The sequence below is a fragment of the Plecotus auritus genome (genome assembly GCF_963455305.1).
Source record: "Plecotus auritus genome assembly, chromosome: 2".
Taxonomy (NCBI): Eukaryota; Metazoa; Chordata; class Mammalia; order Chiroptera; family Vespertilionidae; genus Plecotus; species Plecotus auritus.
The window spans coordinates 61,269,933-61,295,862 of record NC_137771.1 but is presented as its reverse complement, the minus strand read 5'-3'; positions in this window follow the sequence as shown (position 1 = coordinate 61,295,862).

Genomic DNA, 25,930 nt, shown 5'->3' with positions numbered 1-25,930 from the left:
AAAGGCACTGCACAGTTTTAGGAATACAAAGATAAATAAAGGAAGCTCACAAAGAATTCACAGTTCATGTAAATAGCAATGGAAGGTGTTTGATTTCTGTGACTTATCCTGTTATCACCTCCAATAGTCCTATTTATTAAATATATTTTATAAAGCTCAATTGCATACCCTTCATCTAATATGAATTTATATGTAAACAAAAACTTTTCCTAACTTTCATGAAGGTTCATCTCATTGTTCTAATAGAGAGCCATTTTTAGCTGAGCTTCTGAAGGACATTATACAAAGGCAGTTCACTTTAAATACCCAGTTTGGTACTTTTCCTAGGGCCTGACCTCCCTCACAGTTTTCTGAACATTTAGCTCTTTATGGATTCTCTCCAGTAAAACTGGGGAGTTTGGCTAAGTCATTTTCTGATAAATTGGTAAACCCCTTTATTCCTCTGCTAAAGGCTGACAAAGGCCTTTCATATTTATTGTCTCATGTGATACTGGTAAAAATTAGGCCAGCTAAGTACTATTATCCCAATTAACAGTCCCAAGGTAACATGGCTAGTGACTTGCTTTGCTGGGAGTAGAAATATGATCTTTGATTTTTCGTTCCTTATCTTTTCCCCTCTATATTCCATAAATAAAATAAAGAAAATAAATGTGCTAAGGAGTTAATACTGATTAATGACTTCTGCTGTAATGCACAAACCAGGGATTGAGGGTTAAAATATTACTTTAAAATTTTAGAATGTCTGGACAAAAAATTTGGAGATTTTAATGTATACTTATTATGATTGTTGTTTCAAATGATACACATACAGCAAATTATTATTGGATTGAATGTATAGGAGAATATAAGACTATGCATATAGAGACTTTGTGAAGTACTGGATATTGATCCAAATAACACTTGTAAAGGGGATATCCTCTGCTTCTGGAGGGACATAACTATGCAAACAGTATTCTTTTTGTACATCTAATTATAGTATTATATAAGGTAAAACACATTAGACAAGTGATATTTCTGCTTACAATCCTTAGTTGGCTTCTGTTGCCTTTTTAGATTTCCCTAGTACACTTAAAGATTTTACTCAATGTCTTTGAATCAATATCTGTGACTGACTATGGTGAGGATATGTGCAGTGAGGAATCACTGGTCTGCCAGATAGTATTCAAACCCCTTAACAGCATTGCCTTGACTGATATCCCCTGCCCATTCTATCACTTAAGCTTCATGTTCTGTCTTTCCCTTCAAGGCCTTTTTGTTTTATACACATCTGACTATTTGTTCTTTCCCAAATTTATGGCTCAAATGAACATCAGCCACTTGTGTTTCATCAAGACTCAACTGTTACTATCCTGTGAGAACTTTTCCTAATTTCTCTCTTCCAGAAACCTGCACTTATATATCTCCTCCTGTATCCCTAAAATCATACATAATGCCTAAAAAAGGTAGATTTACCTGTAAATATTTTATGAATGATGGAATGCATTTGACTAGAGTTGATGCTAGTTGATTCTGCTGGAAAGAAAACCAATTCAGGAATTTACTGATTTTGTCCCTGCTTATAATTCTCAATGCTGCAGTGTGAAATGCCAGCTTGATGACAGCACACAGAATTATATGCATATTAAGTAAACTCTTATTTTAAAAATCTTGCATTTCATACCAAGGCCATGAAGTAACCTTTTGATAGGGGTTTTGAAAATGTGCTTGCTAAACATTCTTTATTTTCCGAATAAGTAATCATTTTTTTAATTTCTATATACTATGTAGAAAATAGTGATTCATTGCTTCGAAGTTTCCCTTGTTTACTAGTATGTGTTGAAACTCCCAACATTTTACCCCAAAGAACAGAGCGGACTACATTATTACTATCTATTCAGTAGCTGCTCAGGTAAACCATTTACTATGTCTAAGTCAAAATCTTGTTTTCTAGGTTCAAAACACAATGAACTTTTTTTAAAAATCATATATGAGCATTTATTCCAACACTGCCGGCAGTATGGGAGAGCAGCAGGTCATCCAAAAAAATCTGCTCTGCAGCCCCCATAAACCAGCTGCTTTTATATGGTAAAACAAAGACTACATGGGGAAATAGGGATTACGGGTATGGGGAAGTAGGGATTAAAAGGCATGGGGAAGTAGGGTTACAGGCATGGGGAAGTAGGAAGTTGGGGTGGGACTCCATCCTTTGGGCAACAAGGTTATTAATCTTTCCATGATAATGGGCAGTTCTTTTGTTAAATAATTATTGATTTTTTTATAGAGGGAGAGTTAGAAACATTGATGAGAGAGAAACATCAATCAGCTGCCTCCTGCACACCCCCTACTGGGGATGTGCCCACAACCAAGGTACATGCCCTTGACTGGAATTGAACCTTGGACCCTTGAGTCTGCAGGCCGACTTCTATCCACTGAGCCAATTTGATCTCCACCCTTTAAGCATAGGTCAACTGGAATGATTATTAGTAATAATGCTTCATAATATGTACTTTATGGAGATCAAATTGCTTTACACACATTATCTCATTAATTCCTTACTCCAATTTTGTGAAATAAAAAGGAGTGGGCTCTTTTTATGCTTACATTAAAGTATTATTCCTGCTCTGAGATGTAGCAACTCAAGTCCAAGAAGGTTAAGCAACTTGCCCAAGGTCATGCACTATGCCAACAGCAGTTTAGATCTTTTTATTCTGAGCTCCTCTATTTGCTCCTGTAAACTGCATAGCTTCACAAACGGTCCCTTCAGGCTTCACTGCATAGTATACTGACCCATATGGGGGTTGAATTTTATTAAGTAACACAAGGTTAAGCCCTCTACAAGAGACCCTGAGTCAACAGGGATGCATTGCTTCTCTGTTTTGTCCAAGGTCTGCTGCATATGAATGAACTGCCCGCATAATTTCATAATTCATTGTTCTTTCAGGTTTACAAATGGCATTCCCTATTTACCAGTGAATGGTGAACCCATGAATTTTTATTGATTTCGGAGAGAGGAAGAGAAAAGGGGTGAGAGAGGGAAACATTAATGATGAGGGAAAATCATTGATTGGCTGCCTCCTGCACGCTCCCTTCTGGGATCCAATATGCAACCAAGGCATGTGCCCTGATTGGGAATTGAACCATGGCCTCCTGGTTCATGGGTGGACACTCAATCACTAAGCCACACCAGCTGGGTGAACCCATGAATTTTGCTAAGTCATAGCAATGAGAAAAATAAAATAAAACACAAACAAAAAAATCCTACAGTCAGCAGAATTAATTTTCCCCATAACTGCATTACTATACTACTCTAATGCTCTGTACCTTTAATACTAAGAATATACATCTTAAAGGGAACAAAATCTAAGCAGCCCGAATCTCCTAAATCAATAGCAAATATCATTTGAATATTACATGGAACAGCTGTAATACTAGTGCAACTTTTCAGCCCTGGGGCTGCAGACATTAAGCCTGAAGAATGACAGTTCTAAGCCAAAACAGTATTTTGAAAGGCATTTCATTGTTTCAAAAAATCATTTTGTTTCAAAAAGTATTTCTTACTCTCATGAAATTTAACATAAGTTGATGAAAGAATTAAATTCTCATCTAAAATGGAGAAGCCAGAGACAGGAATATCATTGGGATATTTTTGTTTTCTTCTGTCCCCAAAAATTGTTTAGCTGGGGGCAAGTTAAAAGCAACAACAGTGACAATTACGTGCTTCTAGAATATTTTACGAAGAATAGGGCAAAATTGCTAGAATATGGCTTCAGCCAAAGGTTAGATAAAATATAATATGGGGAAAGCATCTCAACATGGCGTCTGTTTCTCACTATTGTAACTCTATAGGGCAGCCTCCCCAAAATCTCTCATTCTGCTCTAAGCAGTCTTGACTCCTCAGGTAATTAATTCTTTTCACTGAAATATGCTGTTCAAGCCCTGCTATATATTTTTCCTGCATTTAGGACTCCTGGAGAATAGCAGAGAATAAGGCACTGTCCCAATGGTGAAAGTTCTCTTCAAAGATAAATATCTCCTCTGTTTTATGTTTTGTTTAAATTGGAAAAGAACAGTCCAACAAAAAGCCTGCACAGTGTCAATGTTTAAGATCAAGTTGTTATGCTATTTATTAAAAACAAAAAAAAAGGTGGAGGAAGAAAAACCATGCACAGCATAAATCATGAACCTTATTATGTGACTGCCTCCTATTTACCAACAGATTTAAAACAATTTTAAAAGCGAGTATTTATAGAACTTGGAAGCTCAACACAAATTGTAAATAGGTTGCAATGAACTCCTGAAATATGAAATCTTTAATGGAAATATTTGATTCTAAGATTCTACATCATAATTATTTATTTTTAATGCATGGCATTTTTTTTTAATCTAGGGGTTAGAAATAAGAAGAAAATATGAAAATACAAATTCTGACATTTATAGCCTCTTGATATTTATCTGATTCCTCTATACTTTTTTTCTGTAATTACATTGCATAAGTGCCTTAAAAGTTACAATTAGATATTAGTCTTTATCTTTTTTAATTCCATCTTTCTATTACCTAATGATTTTTTTATGTTAACTTTATGTAGTTTTACTTTAATAAATGGAAATGACGTCTGGACTAAGTTAGCTGATTATTAATGGAAATTCGTTGTAAATTACAGTGCTTAAGTGTACCACAAGCTTTGTGGACATGGGTAAGCTACAAAACCTGTGCCTCAGTTTTCTTGTTTGTATGCTGGAGAAAATAACAGTATGTCTCTGTGAAAATTAAAATGAATTTATCTGAAGCAAGTGCTCTGTGTTTGACACATTACAAGCATCATTTGAGTTAGCTTTTGTTTGTAGCATCATCATAGGCATTTTTTATGTTTTCTCTTTTGTAATTTGCCTCTTTCATCTTTTTATTTTACACTTTTATTTTTAAACAATGTATCTAACTCTTTAAATGGATTTTAGTAGTGGAATGAACACTGGTTTCGGAGGCAGGAAAACTATGTTTCTTGTACTAATTCTGAATATATCACTTACTTGTTAAAGTTGCTTGGGATTTTCACTTTGCTACTCCAGGATTTTAATTTCCTTATTTAAAAAAAAAAAAAGATGGTAATAAATTAAATTAATACTCTCAAAGCATTTATAAATCAACCTGTAAATTAAAAATCAAATAAAGGTCCAACATAATCAGTGGAGTCTTTATTTTATCAAGGAAGCACGTTATAAAAAGAACCACAGTACACTATCACTAGGATTTCATTAAAAAAGAACTTTTTCACACCGCACAAAAAGGAAGAAACACATATTTTTAAAATAAAGAGAAGTCCTTTTTATTAAATAAATTTAACGTTATGAAAAACTCATGTGACAGGGTAATAAAATAGAAATATTTCAGTATTAGTTTCAGCCGAGGACTCAAGACCATCAGTGCCACATTACAGGCTGAGTTATGAGACCTCCATGAAGGATTTGCAAGAGAAATTATGGAGTCCAATTTTGAGAATCTAAACAGTCTCAGCTACTTTGCAAGTATGAAAGTTATCAAAAGTAGAGATAAGATGGGTGTTTTTGGATAAGGCTATGCTGTTAACTCGAATTCCACATCCTTGTGGGAGGTTTTTGGGAGTGTGGGGTGTCTGACCCTTATTTAAAGCATTAGGAAAGAATATTCAACTGAACCACTTAGAGTTTGAAATGTGTAACCCAGAGCTTGAGAGACATAATTGAGTGCCAACTAGGAATGCCTAAGGCATCAAAAGAAGGACAGAACATGGCAGAGATTCCTTAACTGGGTAACATGCATGCCCCAGGGAGGAAATGAACTGAAGGCTTTCCCATGAATCAGATACTGGCTATTTCAGATTATCAGCACAAATGTGACAGAGAGCCAACATAGGACCATCTTAAGTCACTATCCAGTCACTCCAACATCCTGGAGTGATGTAAAGGGCTGAGGAAAGAACTAAAGTAAGGAGCAGGAAGTGATACCTTTGACCTCCTTTAGGGAACTACAGGTAAAAATTTGTTAAGGATGGGAATATTTCAGCTAATTTGTGACTATTCCTCAATAGGTAAAAAGGTCAATTTAAATATCTGACTGCCCCAGAGGGCATGATTCCAATCACAGATTATGGCAGATTTAACAAAACAGAAAATATTTTTCCCTTTCTCTCCTCCTTCCCCTAGGATTCAGATAATATCAGTGACTAAAATGGAGGGAGAGGGGAAAAAAGTTAGAGATGAGGAAAAATATGCCAATTACATTCCTCTCTCAGTGCAAGGGCTTAGCATGAATCAGGTCCAAGAAGAGAAGGAGAAAAGGACCTCTCTTTGAATAACGTATAACATTTTTATTATCATAGCTTTAGATACAATGAATTATTGAACAGTGATTGTTTTCACTAACCAAAAATAAGCAGAAACCCATGGGAGTTAACATAAATTTCACCCATAGGCAGGAAAAGAACAGGGCCTAATGAGTAAATCTTAAAAGTATAAGTAGATGAAAATGAAATGACTTAATGCATCTCATAAGTCATGCATTTCAACAGAACTCTTGCACTAGCTGCAATGTCCTCATTGATTGTTTGTTTATTTTTGGATCTTGCTGCCAGGTCTAACAGTGAACATTAGTGAACTGGGGACCCAGTAGACTACATGAGATTTCTGAAAACTCTGCTAGACATAGATACAGGAAAATATGTGGAATATGAATTTGTAAATTTTAATTCATTTTCTGAGACTACACTATCACTGTTCAACTTTAATTAAAGAGAAAAACAGAAGGATTCCAAGATGGCGGTAGAGTAGTTGGAAGCTGCACCTACTTGCTCCCAGCTTCAAACTGGATTTACAGCTAAATTACAGAGCAACCAACTTGAAAAACAAATTGAAATATAGCTGATCTGAACTATGATAACCCAGGAGTGCAGAAAAAGCCATGTAGGGTCTGGGAAGAAGGGCAGAGAGCCCCCTCATACAGGGGCAGCTGAGTGGGAGGGATATCTCCCACTTCAAAACTCTCTACCCCTAGGAGCAGACCCCAGCAGGGATTCCCAACTCAGAGCAACAAGGATGGGAAGAGGAGCCAAGTATCAACGGGTGGTGAAAATCAGTGGGGATTCTGTCCCTTGGGAGACAGACCACACCATCCCAGGGAAGGAACACTCCAATTGTTGCGGCACCAGCCCGGAGAGTTTGCTCTGGGCTCTTGTTGGAGAGGCCCTGCTGCTGTACTTGGGTCCTGTGGTAAGGTCTGCTAGCTACATCCAGCAGTAACTTTGATGGACCCTCTGTTCTCTGGAAATTCTTTGGGCAAAGACCCAGTCAGTGACTTAAACTGTGCGGCCTGGTGGGGAGGAACCCATCTCCAGTGCCTGGTCACGCACCCCTCCCTCTACCTGTTGAACTGCTTGGCCTGCCCTGTCTTGCTGGGTTGGGCAGCACAGGGGAATGCAGGATGGGATTTTTCAGTCCGTACTACTGGATGTGATGGCAGGGGAGCTGAAACTTCAGCCCATCCTGCTGGGTTGGGAGCCTGAGTGAAGCTGGGAATCTCAGCCCTGCCCTGATGAGACCAGCTGCACGGAGAGATCAGAGTGCCACATAGGGCTACCACAGCCCACTCCTGCTGGTTTGGCAGCATAGGGGTGCCAGGGAACTGTCTCCCAGGGAGGCTTCTGTCTGGGAGCCAAACAAGCGAGCCCCAGGCTCTGTGGCTGCATTGCTGAGAGGAGGATCCAAGCTCCTCCGCAAGTTCAGCTCATGCTGCTCAGGGAAGGAGAGAAAGTGCTGGTCCCCCCTCCTATAGGTTGTGGGCACCACCCCCAATAGGAGAGTGTTTGGATCAGCCCCACCAGGTCCCGCTGGGTGCACTTCCATGGGGGGAAGTAGAGTAGCTCAAAGGGTGACATTCAAAGTGTGAGGCCCTGGGAAGCTATCACCTGGGAGGAAGTGCTTAGTCTCCCTGCCCCCCATGCTGGACAGGTTCGGCTGGTGTCATCCTTAACAGTAGACTCCTTTGATCTATCCCCGGAGAGCCTGGGGCAACTGAACTTGTTTCTGCAGAGGAGATGGCTGGTTGTACCCAACCTGAAACCTGCAGCAAGCCCTGCTAAGGGTAAGTAGAGTTGGAGACTCTGGCAAAGACTGAGGGTTTGGCTTTGAAGCAGGGAATAATTTCTCCTCATTGAGTGCAACCTCAGTGGGGAGGCGGTGTAGCTGCCAGGTGGAGGCAGCACAGACCCTTGGTCCTAACACATATCTACTCCCAGCTCTAAACTAGAGGCATGGATACATGAAACAGGCTGAAGGAGGCCAGAGAGAAGAGGGATAGAGGGGTCTGGATGAAAGAAGGTGAGAGATTAGCCAAAGAACATATATGCATAGCCACGGGCACAGACAACAATGTGGTGATGGCCAAAGGCAGGTGTAGTGGGTGGGGGCTGGGTGGATGTGGGTCAAAGTGGGGAAAATGGAGGATATCTGTAATAGTGTCAACAATAAAATAAAAGAGCAAAATAGTAACAATAATGATACAAATACTTTCTATTGAAAAACATAACTCATGTATTTATATCATCATACAAATAAACACATATCATCTAGCTAGAATATTAGGAAACATTTCACAAACCTCATTAGGATGCTCATCTGCAAGGTCTCCTGAAACTCTAGGTGTCATCAGAGATCTAATTTTAATTTTGCATGACAAGAGAGAAGATAATTGGGAGTGAGGAACTTGTGCTCAACCCTGATGGTTTCTAAAGTTAGGTTAGGCTAAGGATTAGCAAGGAAACTAACATCAGCTAAATGACTACTGTGTCCCAGGAGGTATACTAAGTGTTTTACATATGAAACTTCAGGTAGTACAAGGAACTCTGGTAATGGGAATTATTAACCTGATTAGTAAAACAAATGAGGAAATTGACACTAATATATTTAAGTTAACATTCTCAAGGTCATAGACTTACTGGGTGACAGACTAGAATTTTAAATCAAGTTTAACCTACTCTGAATTCCCTCCCTTTTCACTATACCCTGTAAAAACTTCCACATATTTTTTAATACATAAAAGTTTAAATTGGTACATTGGAAAGATTTCTATACTATACAACCTTTTCCATCCAACTGATGCACTGATTTCATGACATTTTTATCTAGTCCTCTGACCTCTAGGTTTAAACCTTCTAGAGATCCTGAGTTCTTAATTTTTACTAGCAGGTACTTAAGCAATACTTGTTTATACCTGTGTTTAGACTAATCTATTAGCTTATATACTTCTTAAGTCAGGAACTGCCTCATTCACTTTGTCTTCCAGGGCCTAACACAGTGCCTAGAAACTAGTAAGTGCTCTATAAATATTTGTTAATTTTATAAATAAATGATAGCAAACAATGCCTTCTTTCTATTAAACAACAAACAAAAACTATGAGACTGAAATTTTTCCTGAAAAAATGTACTTATTGAGAAAGGACCAGGCCCTGGGGCATTCAGTCTAAACCAGCAGCACCAAAGATTGATGGAGAAGACAAACATGTCTGTCATTCTGGGGTTACAATAGGGAAGATAGATGGAAGTTGTTTTGAAAGAATTTACATTGGCTATAGATGAGAAGGACAAGAAAAGGTAAATTGGGGAAAGTGCTGGGATAAGTATAGAGTCAGTAAGGAAGAAACAAATGATGGGTGACAGTCTGGAAAGTTCATATAGGACGAAGTGGCCTCTGGTGGTCAGCTATGCTTTCTAGATAAACGCTGAAATAAAAGTTGATTCCAAGTTTTAACATCATCCAGGAGTGCAGCCAATCTTTTGTTTCTGTGCAGGGCTGCTAACTGATTACTTCCTTTGTCTCTTCCTCCTATACTCTAACCTGCTGGAATTAAACTTAGGACATCTCAACATTTTTTTCTCTCATTTATTCATTTAATACACATGTATTCATTCATTTAACATACATTTATTAAGAACCTGCTAACTTCTAAATATTGCTGATTCCTTCAAAGGAGAGCAAGCTAGAGATGGTTCCTGCCAAGGAGATTTTGTAGTGTAGTGAGGAAGACTTTGAGTTTAGCAGAAACAATAAAGAACCACAAGTCCTCTCAGTGGAGAAATTGTGTGAGTGCTGTGGGGGCACAGAGCAGGGGTCTAGTATGTCTGGATGCTTGTGAGGGGGGAGAGTGGGATGAGATCAGGGTTGTTTTCTTCTTACACTTTGCAGTTAAAGTTTGAATGTGGTATGGAATCAAGCAGCATTATCCTTCTGCTATCCTATATAATAAAAGAGAAACATGTAAATTGACAATGCCTCCACTATGTTCACCAGCCAATCAGGAGTGAGTATGCAAATTAACCCAACAAAGATGGAAGGTTAATTTGCATACACAGGCGCCGGGCAGAGAGTAGAATGGGAGAGCCAGCAGAGAGTGGAGCGGCTTGGGGAACTTGGCTCCCCAAGCCACCAGATGAAGAGCAGAGAGGGAGAGCTGGCGGTTTGGAGGACTTGGCAGAGCGGGAGGCCTTGAGACAGAGACAGAGCAGGAACAGAAAACCCAGAGTGAGGAGAGCACCAGGAATTCTGGGAGTAGTAGTTTTGGTGGCAGCCCCAGGACCAGAAATGGAAGCCCAGAAAGCAGGGAGCACCAGGAATGCTGGGAATCATAGTTCTGGTGACAGATGGATCTCCTAGACCAGGGGTGGGCAAACTTTTTGACTCGAGGGCCACAATGGGTTCTTAAACTGGACCGGAGGGCTGGAACAAAAGCATGGATGGAGTGTTTGTGTGAACTAATATAAATTCAAAGTAAAAAAGCAGAGGGGAGGGCAAGAGAACCCTCCGCTCTTTCAGCTCCGCGGGCCGGATAGAACAGCTGAACGGGCTGGATCTGGCCCGCGGGCCGTAGTTTGCCCATGGCTGTCCTAGACACTAGAGCAAAGTGAGCCTGGAGCAAGTTACTGTTGCGGTGGGGGATGGAGGGAAAGCAAAGGTGAGAGACATAAGTAAAATCAGAGTGTCTAGGAAAAATTAAAGGGAAGATATCCTAAAACTTCCAGAAAATCTCCACCAATGAAGCAAATAAAAAAAAAAGCCTCTAATATTCTGTGAGCAACAAACCAAACTGGGTTGGGGTCTCAGACAATTTGCTCATATGATTGCAAAGACAAACAGAAACTCCCAGATAGGAGAAGGCTCCCCTGAGGGCTCCCAGATTGGAGAGGGTGCAGGTCGGGCTGAGGGACTCAACCCCGTGCACGAATCTTTGTGCACCGGACCCCTAGTTTCTTAAATAAAGAGCATGTAGAACCAGAATGAAAAGTAGATGGTTGTGAAATAGTTATAGTTTAGGTGGTCAGGCCATCAAGGAAAGTGCCACCGAAAAGATATGGCCCAGTTGTCAGAGAATATCCTGCACTCAGGGTAGCTTACCTGCCTTTCCTCACACTACACCTGCTCATGCCTTTGCACCTTTTCTGGCCTGTTACCTTTGTCAGGAATGAGCCCTGACTTTCATGTCTTAACTCAGGCCTCCATCCTGTGAGAAATTAGTCTTTGACTTCTCCAGAGAGAGCTATTGCTTCTTTCTTTTATGAACCTTTTATATTTTGTACCTTCATTTTAGCACCTAATACACTGAACTAAAATTGTTGGTTTATATTCCTTTTGTTATGAGATTTCTGCTTCTTGAAGGTAGTAGTCATTTTCTTTTCCCATTGATTTCCTCAACACCTATCACAGTGCTTGTATTACAGTCATTTGTATATTAAATGTTTGCTGAATTTTTCAATTTAAAACATCCCTGTGCCCTGGCTGATTTAGCTCGGTAGATAGAGCATTGGCCTGCAGACTGAAGGGTCCCTGGTTTGATTCTGGTCAAGGGCTCATTTCTGGGTTGTGGGCTCTGTCCCCAGCAGGGAGCATGCAGAAGGCAGCCAATCAATGCTTTTATCTCATAACTGATGTTTCTATCTCTCTCTCTCTCCCTCTCTCTTCCTCTATGAAATCAATAAAGTAAAAAATTAAAAAAATTAAAAGATCCCTATAAAAGTTGAAATTTTATATTGCTTACCCAAATATTCCACTACATGGAATCATACATGAGTATGTCTGAGTTATGACATTTTTCATATTTTTATCTGGTTATTTGGGACCAGGTACACAGTTTCTTTTTAATCTATTTTTGAAGAATTGTACCTATTACAAAATTAGTAACATGGTTTCTTGACTTAGACTACCAGGATCTAATTCTCAGCTTCATCCGTTGTAGATAGACTTCACAGTTTGAACTTCTCTCTGCCATGATTTCTTCATCTATAATGTGGATATAAACATTGAACCTGATAGGATGGTAAAGATTAAATGGTGGGTGTGGGTAATACATAGAAAATGTTTTTATTGTTTTTTCTTCTTAAATATATTTTTATTGATATTTTACAGAGAGGAAGGAAGAAGGATAGAGGGTAAAAAACATCAATGAGAGAGAGAAGCATCGATCAGCTGCCTCCTGCACAACCCCCATTGGGGATGTGCCCGCAACCAAGGTACATGCCCTTGACCAGAATTGAACCTGGGACCCTTTAGTCCCCAGGCCGACACTCTATCCAGTGAGCCAAACTGGCTAGGGCCATAGAAAATGTTTTTTACAGTCCTCTAAATAGAGTACAATGAGTGTTTAAAAGACTCAATGAATGTGAAAAATCATGATTCCCATTTTATAGTTTAATATTTAAAGCTTAGTATAACAACTTTTATGGGTTGGGTTTTCTGGAAGTAGAGGCTGAAATGGGGTATGGAGGATGGTAGATATTAGATTCTCACCTGTAAAGGGAAGGAGGAGGAAGCAGTTCAGGACAGGTACGGTAAGCTACAGAACAGGCCAAGAAAGACTCTACCACCTGGAGGGGAGCTTAGAAGTGAACACTGTGAGACAGAGTCTGCCTTCAGGCAGAACTGACGGGGCCTTCTAGCCCACCTCACTCAGTACCAGAGGCAGCAATCTTTGGAAGGAGGGCAAGGTGACTTTCTGCAACAGACCCTGAACTTGCTGACTCTCAAGGCTCTCTGCCAACCTCATTCTCTTCAGCCCATTGAAGAGCCAACTGAGAAGCCAGCAATAGTGAAAGCTCAAAAGTGACCATACATGACATGCTATTCTATGAATGAAAGACACATTTAAACAATAAATTTCAGAATTCTTTAAGTTTGTTGACATAAAATTTTAATTCTTTATTCATTTTTTCTTGTATTTCTTGTCTTATCTACAAAGGTATGCCTCTATAAAAATATTGTCTTTTTCCTTTTAAAAAATAATCTATACTAATAAAAGCCTAGGTGGAGTCTCACCCTCGCATCATCACAAGATGGCCACCACAAGAGGGCTGCCACAAGATGGCTGCCACAAGATGGCCGGCAGGGGAGGGCAGTTGGGGGTGAACAGGCCAGCACGGGAGGGCAGTTGGGGATGATCAGGGTTGGAGGGGAGGGCAGTTAGGGGCGACTGGGCCTGCAGGGGAGGAAAGTTGAGGCCCATCAGGCCAGCAGGGGAGGGCAGTTGGGGGTGAGATCAGGCCGGCAGAGGAGGGAAGTTGGGGGTGATCGGGCCAGCAAGGGAGGGAAGTTGGCAGTGATCGGGCTGGTAGGGGAGCACTTAAGGGGTGATCAGGCTGGCAGGCAAAAGTGGTTAGGGGCAATCAGGCAGGCAGGCAGGTGAGCAGTTAGGAGCCAGCAGTCCCGGATTGTGAGAGGGATGTTTGACTGCCGGTTTAGGCCTAAAGCAGCAGTCGGACATCCCCCAAGGGGTCCCAGATTGGAGAGGGTGCAGGCTGGGCTGAGGGACACCCCCTCCCCCAGTGCACAAATTTCATGCACTGGGTCTTTAGTTACTAATAAGAATCCAAACAAGAATGTGTTTCTATATCTGTCACTACGTGTGATGTCATATGAAGTATTTTCAGTGAACAAATACCCAAACAACAGTTAGTATTTTATTTCACTAACTAGTGGCCCAGTGCACAAAATTTGTGCACATTAAAAGGGAATTAATTAGAGGAAATATTGTAATATTGCTATTTTCCCTTTTTCTATAATAGAAGTGTCAGAGATGAAAGAAAATTAGTAAAATGTATATGAAAATCTCCCTCCTGTCAGAGTCTGGGGTTCACCTTGGGACCCAGAGTCAAGTCTCTACCCACCTGTGCCTCAAAATCTCTTGAGACGCAGACCTGGCCGGCACCACCACTGTCAAGCCCTGCTGCATGGGGGGGCGCAGCCTCAGGTCCCCTGTCAAGCCCCACTGGGTAGGAGGCACAGGCTTAGGTCTCCCAGTGCACTCTCAGGTCCCCCAGGGTGGGGTGCATGACCTCAGGTCCTCTGGCTCCCACTCCCGGGCAGGGGGCACGGCCTCAGGTCCCCCAGTCTGGCCTCAGGTCCCTCGGCCTAGCCTCAGGTCCCCCGGCTCTGGCGCTGGGGTGGAGGGCATGGCCTCAGGTCCCCTGGCCCAGGCGCTGGGGTAGGGGGTGTGGCCTCAGGTCCCCCACCTGTCCTCTGGTTCCCTGGCCCCGGCATGAGGGCTTGAGGGCATGACGATCATTTGCATATTAGCTCTTTTTTATATAGGATTTTGCTTTCTTTACCCCCAATTTCCTTTTCATTATTTTCCTTCCCTCCTTATTTATTATTTCTCCCCTCCCTCCTTCCCTCCCTCCCTCCTTCCTTCCCTTTCTCCCTTCCCTCCTTCCCTAACTTTCTTTCTTCCCTCCCTTGCTTCCTTCCTTCCTTTGTCTTCTCTTTCTTCCTTGTCTCTCTTACACCCCTCCTGTAATTCTATTGTAACTAGCTTCCAAATTAAAACAATTTTTTTAGTTTATTTTCTCAAAGGAACAAATACCTGAATGCCTCATTTTGGTTCCTAAGTCATGTTGACTCTCATAAAATTGTATGTGTGTTTCATTTTTATTCACTTACTATTAAAGTTTGTCATGGTCCTGCTTCAAGTGACCTTGGGGCTTCTTGTAATTAAATTTCTTTCAAGGTTCCTTTCAACAGTGGCAGTGATTTTTTTTTGGCCCAAAAACAAAAGAAAAACTATGTACAAAGACATTAACAGACAGGGTTTGAAGACCAAATCTTTTTCTATGCTGCATTGATATTTTGGAGAGTTTAGGGTAAATTATTCAAGGTTACTTTCTACTCTGATCTAAGTTTTTAAAAATGTTGTCAAGCTTTTTAGTAAATTTTTCTATAATCAGTGTCCAAAGAATGTATTTGTAAAGGCTCTATGTGGATGTATGGTTTTGATTGTATTGCACAGATTAAATCTATAAACAATTTTTAGGGTAAAAATATCATAAAAACGATTGCAATACCCCCAGAGGCTATTTAAAAAATATGTATATTTGCAAGCTGAAAGTAAATTGCAAGCACATCCTTACCCTGATTTCAATGCTCTTCTCTTAAAACATAGTATTTAGTGTATTTCTTTAGTAAATCAGAAATATAAGGCTCAATTTGTAAATAATTTTTTAAAACTTAAATTACGGAGATTAAAAAATGAAAAGGAAATGTATAAAACCTCTTTCTCCCAAAAGAGCTGCAAAAAATTGCTCCTTGAAACATTGGACTGCAAGAAACATTTGCATTTGTAAGCTGCATTATTTATAGAGGTAGAACTGCAACCTCTCATCCCTGTCTAGTAGTTTATTTTAAATCTACCAGATTTACAAAACAAAGGTAAGAGAAACATATGTTGAGCAATAAATAAATACTATTAGCGAGCTTCTGTATTCTGTTAGCATTACACTATTTTCATCATTTTTGACACAATGATGTGTTTTGAGGGAGGGAAGAAGCACATTTTGCAGTGACTAGTTAAGCAAGGGATGAAAACCTGGTTACAAAAAAAGAAGGAAAATGGTTTTGATTTCATTATGCTTAAGGTCATCTCCAGGTCATGTTTAACACAGATTCTATTTTCATATATTTTAATAAAATCTGTATATGAAATTTCAGTAACAGTTGTGGGAAGAATTTGATCGAAAGAAGCAAAACTAGTATCACTTTAACCTTCTAGTGATGAGTAAGCAAATAGAAGAAAAAAATAAATGTCTTCTCCAAGTCAGAAGGCAGAAATTGCTACTGATATAAAGAAATATTTGATAGTGATGGCCTTGTTAACAATATGTCCTGGGCTCGGCATTACACCAAGGATAGCATATAAGATACTAATATGTGTATTTTATTTAGGAACATTCAGTATAATTGGGGAGAAGGAGTTAAGTGCCAGGTTGCCTTGTCCTTATATTTGTTTTAAATGCTGCAGCATGAATTGAAGTTGTTCTGATAACTACCCATTTCTTCTTTCTTTTTATCCCTGCCCAGAGCAATGGCATCTACTCCTTTATACCTTGTTGCCTCTCTTAGAATAGACTGCCAGTCTGGGTCTTACCTGTAAGGCTGTCTCCAGTCCTGTTCTCTTTTAAGAAACCTATCTCTTTCTATAATACCTTACAATACCAGAAAGAGTGTAATTGTAACTTCAAGCACAATTTCAGGCTTTAAAAATGGAATCGCTCACATTTCACTTAGCATTAAGAATCAGCTTTTACCCCCCTTGGGTGGTATTCTCTTTATTTCTCTAATTTGCACAGCTATTTTCTCTGGCGTTGTGTGAAATGTAAAATAATTCAAAGAAGTTTCTGAGTGAACAGCAAAATATCTACAGTCCAACCACACAAGTTAGTATGTAATCATTGGCCTGATATATAGATAGGACATTATGGGACTTGTTAAGGTTTGTGTCAGGTCCCTACAGTAATTACTGAAGGCCTAATTCAGACCAGCTTTCCTCCACAAAATTAAATAAAAGAGGGACTGGATACACCATGCATCAGAGGGATTAGTCAACTCTCTTTGCACAGCAGTGACCTCTGTATCCCCTCTATTAACGAGTGGGAAAGATTGAACTACACTGCACGTGCCCTTGTATTTTCCGGCCATTATTTAAAACATGTCACAATGAGTTCAGTAACTCTTCAGTCATTTTTAACCTCACCTGTTCCTCAATCAAGCATTTCAAGCCCCACCTTTTCTTTCTTTTTAATCAAACCCAGAGCTATTTGGAGTTTTTATCCTGCGTGTTTCTGTAGGAGACTTGGAACTGCGTACCACTTGAAGTTCTATAAAATAACTGCGCTGCTTGTCAACTAGGAAGTGAATATATACACTGATACTTGCCATGGAGGTCACACTGTGTCTAGCATTTTGTGATTTAATTGCCCACGGAACATAGCCTTGAATCTGTTAGAAAAAAGACGGATGTAGACTTGATGAGGTAGTCTTTTACCCTCCACATCATATTTCACTTAAGTGGTAGTCAACATGCAGCCCTAATTGGCAGGCAAATCAGAACTCTGTTGACTGTAGCTAAATGCATATTGCCTAATTGTATAATTCGCATAACTTCATGCAGAATTCAAGGTCTGAATGCACTTCCTAAGGATGGAATCATTGAGCATAAATCAGTGACTTTTTTTTTCTTCAATCTTGAAAAGTTCATGCATTCATTGGCTTGTGACTTCACGGGTCAGTTAATTACTAGATTTCAGAGTTAATTAGGTTAATGGATCTATAAGCACCGTAACAGATATGGAACCAGTTGTTTTAATGTTTCATAAATGTGGATTTTGGTTTGTTTTCCAAAGTTACAAATATTTTTTAAATGTTTGCTTGTAGAAATCTGTTATTCTTTTTTCTTCTTGTCTTTATATTAATTTGTTACCCTCATGTGCACTCAGGAACATTAATACGCGGCTAATATACTTACCTTTAAAATTTTTAACTTAGATGAGTATTTAATATATTTTCTAGTTTTAAATCTTGTTTTAAACAGTCTTCACACAATTGTTGGATATTATCTAATGAATCTACCTTATTGCCCTAGCCCAGTGGTCGGCAAACTCATTAGTAAACAGAGCCAAATATCAACAGTACAACGATTGAAATTTCTTTTGAGAGCCAAATTTTTTAAACTTAAACTTCTTCTAATGCCACTTCTTCAAAATAGACTTGCCCAGGCCGTGGTATTTTGTGGAAGAGCCACACTGAAGGGGCCAAAGAGCTGCATGTGGCTCGCGAGCTGCAGTTTGCTGACCACGGCCCTAGCCGGTTTGGCTCAGTGGATAGAGCATGGGTCTGTGGACTGAAGGGTTCTGGGTTTGATTCCGGCCAAGGGCACATGCCTGGGTTGCGGACTCGATCCCCACTAGTAGGGGGCATACAGGAGGCAGCCAATCAATGATTTTCTCTCATCATTGATGTTTCTCTCTATCCTTCTTCCTTCCTTTCTGAAATCAATATATATATATATATATTTTAAATATATTTTATTGATTTTTTACAGAGAGGAAGGGAGAGGGATAGAGAGTTAGAAACATCGATGAGAGAGAAACATCGATCAGCTGCCTCCTGCACACCTCCTATTGGGTACATGCCCTTGACCAGAATCGAACCTGGGACCTTTCAGTCCACAGGCCGATGCTCTATCCACTGAGCCAAACCGGTTAGGGCAATAATAAAAATATATTTTAAAAAAATAAAGTAAAGCATCTACCTTATCACATCTTTATTAGATACTTACCTAATCTCAACCTCCCAGTTGATAGGAACTCAGTCTTTTTCTGGGCAGTCTGTTATATTTATTGTTATCTCTAAAAGTTTTATAGTTCTTCATATTAAGTCAGTATCTGCCTCTCTGCATCTTTCTCTTCACTGGTATAATTCTGTCATTGATAATCTCAGAGACTAAATTTAATCTTTCCAATGACAACCATTTGAATACTTGCAGTCAGATGTCATGTTCTACCTTTGGTTCTTCAACCTAAAAATTCCAGTTTCTTTAGTTGAGCTATAGAAGATGTCCTTTTATGGAGCCCTCAGGATTCTGGCTGTTCTTCCTTGGAAAATTTCCAGTTCTGTTTAGAGGTTCCAACAAGGAACAACCTGCTCAAAGTATAGTATGAATAAGGTAAAGCACACTGAGTCTGTAATTTTATTGTATACCTAAGATAGCTTAATTAATTTAAGCTAGTTCATATTACTTGGTTGAGAAATTTAATGCATAATTGGTCAATTCTAAGGTAAACATAGAAATACACTTTAAGATATTTCTCCTCTAATTTGCTGGCAGTACTGTTAAAAATTTAGAACTAATTTGTTCATGGAAATTTCAAACTCTAATTTCAACTTATTGAGATATTTTGTATCTTGATCCTGTCTTACCACTTACAGCCCTCTATTTCAACTTTATATTATTTATAAATTTGATAAAAATTATTTTGTCTTTAACCACACTTTATGTGCATGCATATATATAATATATATATAAACATCTATAGTATATAGTTTCTATGAATAAATATGCTGTGTGAAATACTATAAGAAAATAAAGACATAAACTACATCTCTCTCATTATTTCCCAAATTACTCACTAATATAGGATTTGTCTACACAAGAATTATTGTAAAACACGCAGAACTACATTTTATAATAAAAGTGATAGTCATGGTGAAAGTTCACAAGAGGAAAGGTAGAGAACAGATTTTCTCATGCTTTTAAATGTTTTATCTAATTTAATATAGAAAAAAAACTTTTAAAAGAATTGGTTATTATTTATGTTTTGCAAGCATGAAAAAATAAGACCCAGAGAGTTAAATAGCTTGCCAGTAATTGCTTAGTTTTTAAGTGGTAAATGTAGAATTAAAGCAGTGTTGTCCAAAGCTCATGCACAATCTATTTTACCAAGGCTTTATGAATGAGTGTGTACCAATCAGTATCATTTTCATATATAGGAAAGAGGAATAAGACTCTAAAGACAAAGATGATGGTAAAGCAGAAATAAACAAAGTGTACAGTCTAGCAATGGTAAAACAGAGATAAACAAAGTGTATAGTCTCACAATAATTATGGTGAGGTGTTTGCATGTAAGGGAAAGCAGTGGGTGATAAGATTAGAGAATTTGTTTTCATCTATAATAAGGATCATCAGTCTACCTGTAGGAGTGCTTCTAAGCAATTCCTTGGAAATTGGGGCCCCGACAAGCTATGTTAGCAGCTATTGGTATTCAATGATTAATATGTTAAACGAGCTCATGAATGGGTAACTAGTCTCATGGCATTCCACTAGAGACTTCCTTTAAGTAGGCACCAAAGAAGCTACTTTATCAACTAGCTGTATTTATTTTTCATAGTCTGTGGGAAGAAAGATTTATTGTGTTTCTTTTGCATGCAATGTTTTATGTTTTCCTCTGGGGGTTACTGGATAAAGAAGGTGAAGGGATTAGCTAAAGAACATATATGCATACTCCATGGACACAGACAATAGTTTAATGAAGACCAAAGGAGGGTGTGGCGGGGTGGATGGAGGTGAGCAAAGGAGGAGGGGACACCTACAATCATGTCAACATTAAAAATCTATATATATAAAAGGCTAAGCGACTATCCTACCATTCGACTGGTAGCTATGATGCACACTGACTACCAGGGGGCAGATGATCAATGCAGGAGCTACTGAGCTGCGGTGACTTGGCAGCGGTGGTTCTCAGGTGATGCACCCTGGAACCAGAGAGGAGGGAGCCTGATTCTGGGGTGCATCACCTGAGAACCACCGTCTTGCAATCCAGGACCCTTTGGGGGATGTCGGAGAGCCAGTTTTGGCCCGATCCCCGCAGGCCAGGCCAAGGGACGCCACCCACCAGAAAGACCCCCGCTCACTCCGCAGACGCCCTTCAAGCTGTGGTGCTGCAGCCCCAGGTGCGGCAACCTGGGAGGGGCCACGGGAGGTTGGCTCCAGGGCGTGTCCAGCCCATCTAACCCAGTCCCACCCCACCATCCACCTTCTAATTAATTTCCCTTCAATGTGCAAGAATCTGTGCACTGGGGCACTAGTTTCTAATAAAAAAAGATTGCTCAACCCTATCAAAGAAGTAAAAGGGTCAAGTAAGATAACTGACAAGTGCCAATTTTTAAAAATTTTTATTAGGAATTAGATGACCTGATGGAGTTAGCAGGAAGAGTTTTGGAGAATTGTTGTTGGTTGATGGGTAGGTAGATGGTGAAGGCTTGAGAACTTAAATGTGGATCACTCTTTTGAGATCCTTGATGGGAAAGGAAGGAAACAATAATTATATAGGAAGGTGCCATCAAAACATATTACTTTATATTTTGCTTTTTTTGTTATTGTTGAGAGAAGTATGAACATGTTTATAGACTGAGAGAAAAAACCCAAATGTTAAGTACAATTCAAGTGATAGAACTAGATGCAAAAGGAAAAACTGTGAGGCCTAGAAATGTGATGGGGGGAGAAAGAATCACAAAAAGGAAAAGGAGGTGGAGCCGATATGAGGGTGTATTATCAGGTTGGCTATACTGTGGGTGAACAATTTCTGATTCTGTGTAAGAATGTGAGAAGCTGGATGAAATGCATCTGAGGTCCAACTGTGAATCTTTCTCAATTGGTTCCCAGAGCCCTGTGGTCAATGTTTTGCCTCATACAGCGTTAATTCCTTGAAATGCTGGTTTGTGCCTGTGGGGCGCCAAATGAAGTTTTAAGACATCCTGCAAGGTGGAGTCCACAGAAAAATTCAACAGTGGGCGGTGGGAGTGCATGTGGTGGACTCAAGGAGAGGTGCATATGAGTGAAAATGGTGTGAACCCCCACAGAGCTGATCTTTACAGCCCTTGCTGAAAGGAGAAATAGATGATGTAAGTAGTATCTGAAGTCTTGCATTGCACACCTATGATAAAGAAAGGAAGAAAGTGTAGTTGCATGTTAAAGTCATTAGTAACAGTTGACATACAGCCCCAAATCTTTCTATCTTATCTCTAAGATTAATGTGAGAAATAACAATAGATTTCTTGCTGAAAGCCAAATATGTACTCTTCAGTATGCACTGGACTACCTACTAATATCTAACCCTTACTCCTCTGATGCCCCTGATTTTTATTAGTGACCTCTTTATAGTCTCAGTGTATGGAAACCATTTGGTTAATAACCACATCACATTGTTTTTCCAGAGAAATATAAGTTTCTCATAATAGTTGCTCATAATTTCAAGGACCTTCCATTTTTCTCTTGTTTTAAAATTTTGGATATCTGCCTTTCCATGTTGTTTTTAATAATACTCTCATTCCCTATAATTATTCAGAGTCTCTGCAATAGTTCTGAGATAATTTTTGCTAATGCTTAGTCTCCTGGAAATTTTATATATTGATTGATTGATCTGAAAAGTAAAGTAATTTAAAATCATTATGTACTTTCCACCTTTCTATCAGTCCTGGGGTCCAATGGTTTCTTAGGCAGATTTGTAGACTGTGTATTACAAAATAAAAGAGCAGCTGAATTAATCATTACATTTTCTTTTTACCAGTAATTTGGATTCTAAATTAGTTTTTACCTTTTTAGTTCTTATAAAAATATATTAACTTTCTTGAACTAAAAAATGTGCTTTCAAGCTAAACTTGCACCCTTGAATGCGATTTTAAGGAATTTATGTTGGTCAGATATGTTAGTGCAAATTTATTAGTAAAACATAAAGAATAATGTTAAAACAATTCAATATAGTTTTAATTTCATCATAAAAATTATCTCATTCTGATAAATCTTCCTGTGATTGCTCCAAGAACTATACTTCAAATGACTATCTTACAATAGTGACTCTACTATAACAAGCCAGCCATGAGTATATGCAGGATCTTCTTTTTTTCCTGAGACAATAAATAAGCATTGATTTTCTTTCAAGATCAGTTATATTTAAAGAGATGGACTCACCTAAGCCCACTGTAGAAAAAGCTGAGCAATGGAATTTAAATGAAAGGAGGAAAAAGTAGGCTACAGTAAAGTCTACCTGGCATTGGCTGACCATGTCCATTATGGGTGTTGAAGCATGTCCATCTGTTCATCCTTTGAGAAGAGACTATGTCCACTTTAGGATGAGTCAATTGCTGAGAAGCAAGTTTTAAAAAGTGCCTCTTGGTTTTACAGAGGACTGCAAATTAGAATAAGTTTGTAAATGATGTCTTAAGTTTAAATTCAGAGCAGACTCAGAAGTCAGCATGTTTTATAATATAAGCATTTAGGTACAAGCAGTTTAGATGTATTGCTCATCCCATTGTCTGCTGCAAAGACTGAGAGAATTGATGAAGCTATTTTATTAGCAATGCTACATATTGAGTGCTCATACGAAGCCTCCTTTTATCACACTTTAAAAATCATTCTCTAATTTAACAATGATATTAAAGAGCCCTTTTATTCAGTCCAATTACATGGAAGCACACTCATTTTTTTAAGGGGTTAATCTTTCAGGATGAAACAGATTACCAGCTTTTGAACCAGTTTAAGTAGAATCTCCAGAAACAAAGCCAGGACAAGTAATTATTGGCAGTTCACAGGAGGCATCCCATGCCCGCTGCTCTGCGGGATTTCGTTAAAGCCAGCTTGCTTGTCTTAATGGGAAACACCTGTGGTCTGGAATGTACGAAGACAAATAAACTAACTGTGCTTGGAGACACTCAAACTAAATTATGGAAATAAAAATCTCCTCGTCTCAGCATCACCAATGTCCCTCTTTCCCCCAAAACAGATATTAAAAAGAGGCTATTTTGAAAGTGTTTATTTCCCTGAGGCATTCCAGAAGTCTAAACATTGTCAACAAACATCTCTACCAGAAGAGAAGTCCCCCAGACGCCATGGCCATTATTTCAGTGGCCCATTAAACAATTTAAAAAGAGCAAAGCTTGTAGAAATCTATACAAATGATTCATTTCAAACTTGGAAAATTATTGGTATATCAAAGAGGTATTGAGGGTATTTTCTCTTTTACTTATCCCAGGTCAGATGTTTTAAAAAATGTGACTTTTTCTAAAAGGGTTATTTACTTATTTTTCATATTTTTTTGTTGATATCAGAGAGGAATGGAGAGGGAGAGAGAGATAGAAACATCAATGATGAGAGAGAATCACTGATTGGCTGCCTCCTGCATGCCCCACACTGGGGATTGAGCCTACAACCTGGGCACGTGCCCTGACTGGAAATGGAACCCTTGCCTCCTGATTCATAGGTCGATGCTCAACCACTGAGCCACGTGGCTGGGCTACTTGTTTATTTTTGAAATGGCTAGAGAAGTGTTTGAGTTGGGAGTGTGATCTGATGGAAAGGTGATGATGTCTACAAGATACTTTACAATAAATATGATAAAATGGTAAGTTTCTGCCTTAATGGATGCTCATAGGGAAAATCCAAAGATAAAAAGGAGATCTTTGAAAAACTACATGCAGAACCACAAGGAAAGAAGAGGTTTCCTTGTTAGGGTAGAAATGATGTTATCATTACCCAGGAGATAAAATTTCTTTTTTGCTTTCATCTTTTTCTGGAAGAATAGCCCTCAAATTGGACACTGTGCAATACATATTATTTTCAGAACAGAACATATTCCTGATCCTGTAAATATTTCAGAGTGCTAGAAAAGAATTATGGACACCATAAATTGCTTATCTCTCTGGAGATGTTAGAGAAAATGGAAAGAGAATAGAATATTATATGTGAAGAAAGGCTTATGAAGTCAAATGCCCATGGAGAAAGGTTGGAGAGCATGGCTGATATGCAATATAAATTGAGCCATTCAGGTGTTTGAAAAATCCTCTTATCCAAGTTGTTTTCTCTTGAATCATACTACCATACTATTATGGCAATATGGCTAAAGATTGTCCTATAGCATGGGTTAACATGGTTTAATAAGTTGTTTCAAATGACACAACTTAGACCTATGTCCCAGACCTATGCTCCAGAAAACACATTTTAGTATTACTGATAGAATGATGCAGCAAGATAATTTTGGGTAAAAACAATGTACATTTAAAATTTTAATGGGTGATACAACATAGCATCAAGCGAGATAATAATATTCCCATCTTCAGTGACCAATACTAGATAGTATCCATATCTTACATATTTTCCTATTGAATGCATAACATGGCATTTCTTTTTTTCTTTTTCATTTACAGTGAAGGTAGACACCATTTTCCATCTAAAATTAACAGTGTGTAAAAATTAAGAAAATAATATACTGACTGCTAGGAACCAATCTTCACTTAACTTTTGTGATGACTAATTTGCAAAATCAAGAAAATATGAGCAATGTTTCAAAGAATTTAACAATATTTTGCAGCATCTATGTTGAATTTAATAATAATGGTGTGTGATTTGAATTATTGTATTTTTCACTGAATAAGCAGCTGCTAACAAAAAGCAAAAACACTCAATGTTATAATGATTATAAGAGCTGTGCAAAATAGCAACATTTAGTAATTTGGCATACATTTTACACAGTACTAAAAAAAAGTTCAATGTTTACCTTAAAATATTGAAAAACATTTATACATTCTCAACATAAAAAGTGAGCATTAAAATATAAACTAAAACAATAGGTATTAAATGATGCATTCTTCTTTAAAACAATTTTACAGATGATTAATAGAAACTGAAGTATCTATAATAATAAAAGCATAATATGCTAATTAGACTAGACAGCCAAAAGACCTTCCAGGCGAAGCTGCGGCAGTGGATGCCGAGGCAGAGGTAGTTAGGGGCGATCAGGCAGGTGAGTGGTTAGGGGCAATCAGGCAGGCAGGCAGAGTGGTTAGGGGTGATGAGGCAGGCAGGCAGAGTGGTTAGAGGCAATCAGGCAGGCAGGTAAGTGGTTAGGAGCCACTTTTTTTATGTTGAGAATGTATAAATGTTTTTCAGTATTTTAAGGTAAACATTGAACTTTTTTTTTTTTTAGTACTGTGTAAAATGCATTCCAAATTACTAAACTGGCAGTCGGACATTCCCTGAGAGGTCCTGGATTGCGAGAGGGTGCAGCCTGGGCTGAGGGACCCCCCTTCTATGCATGAATTTCATGCACTGGGCCT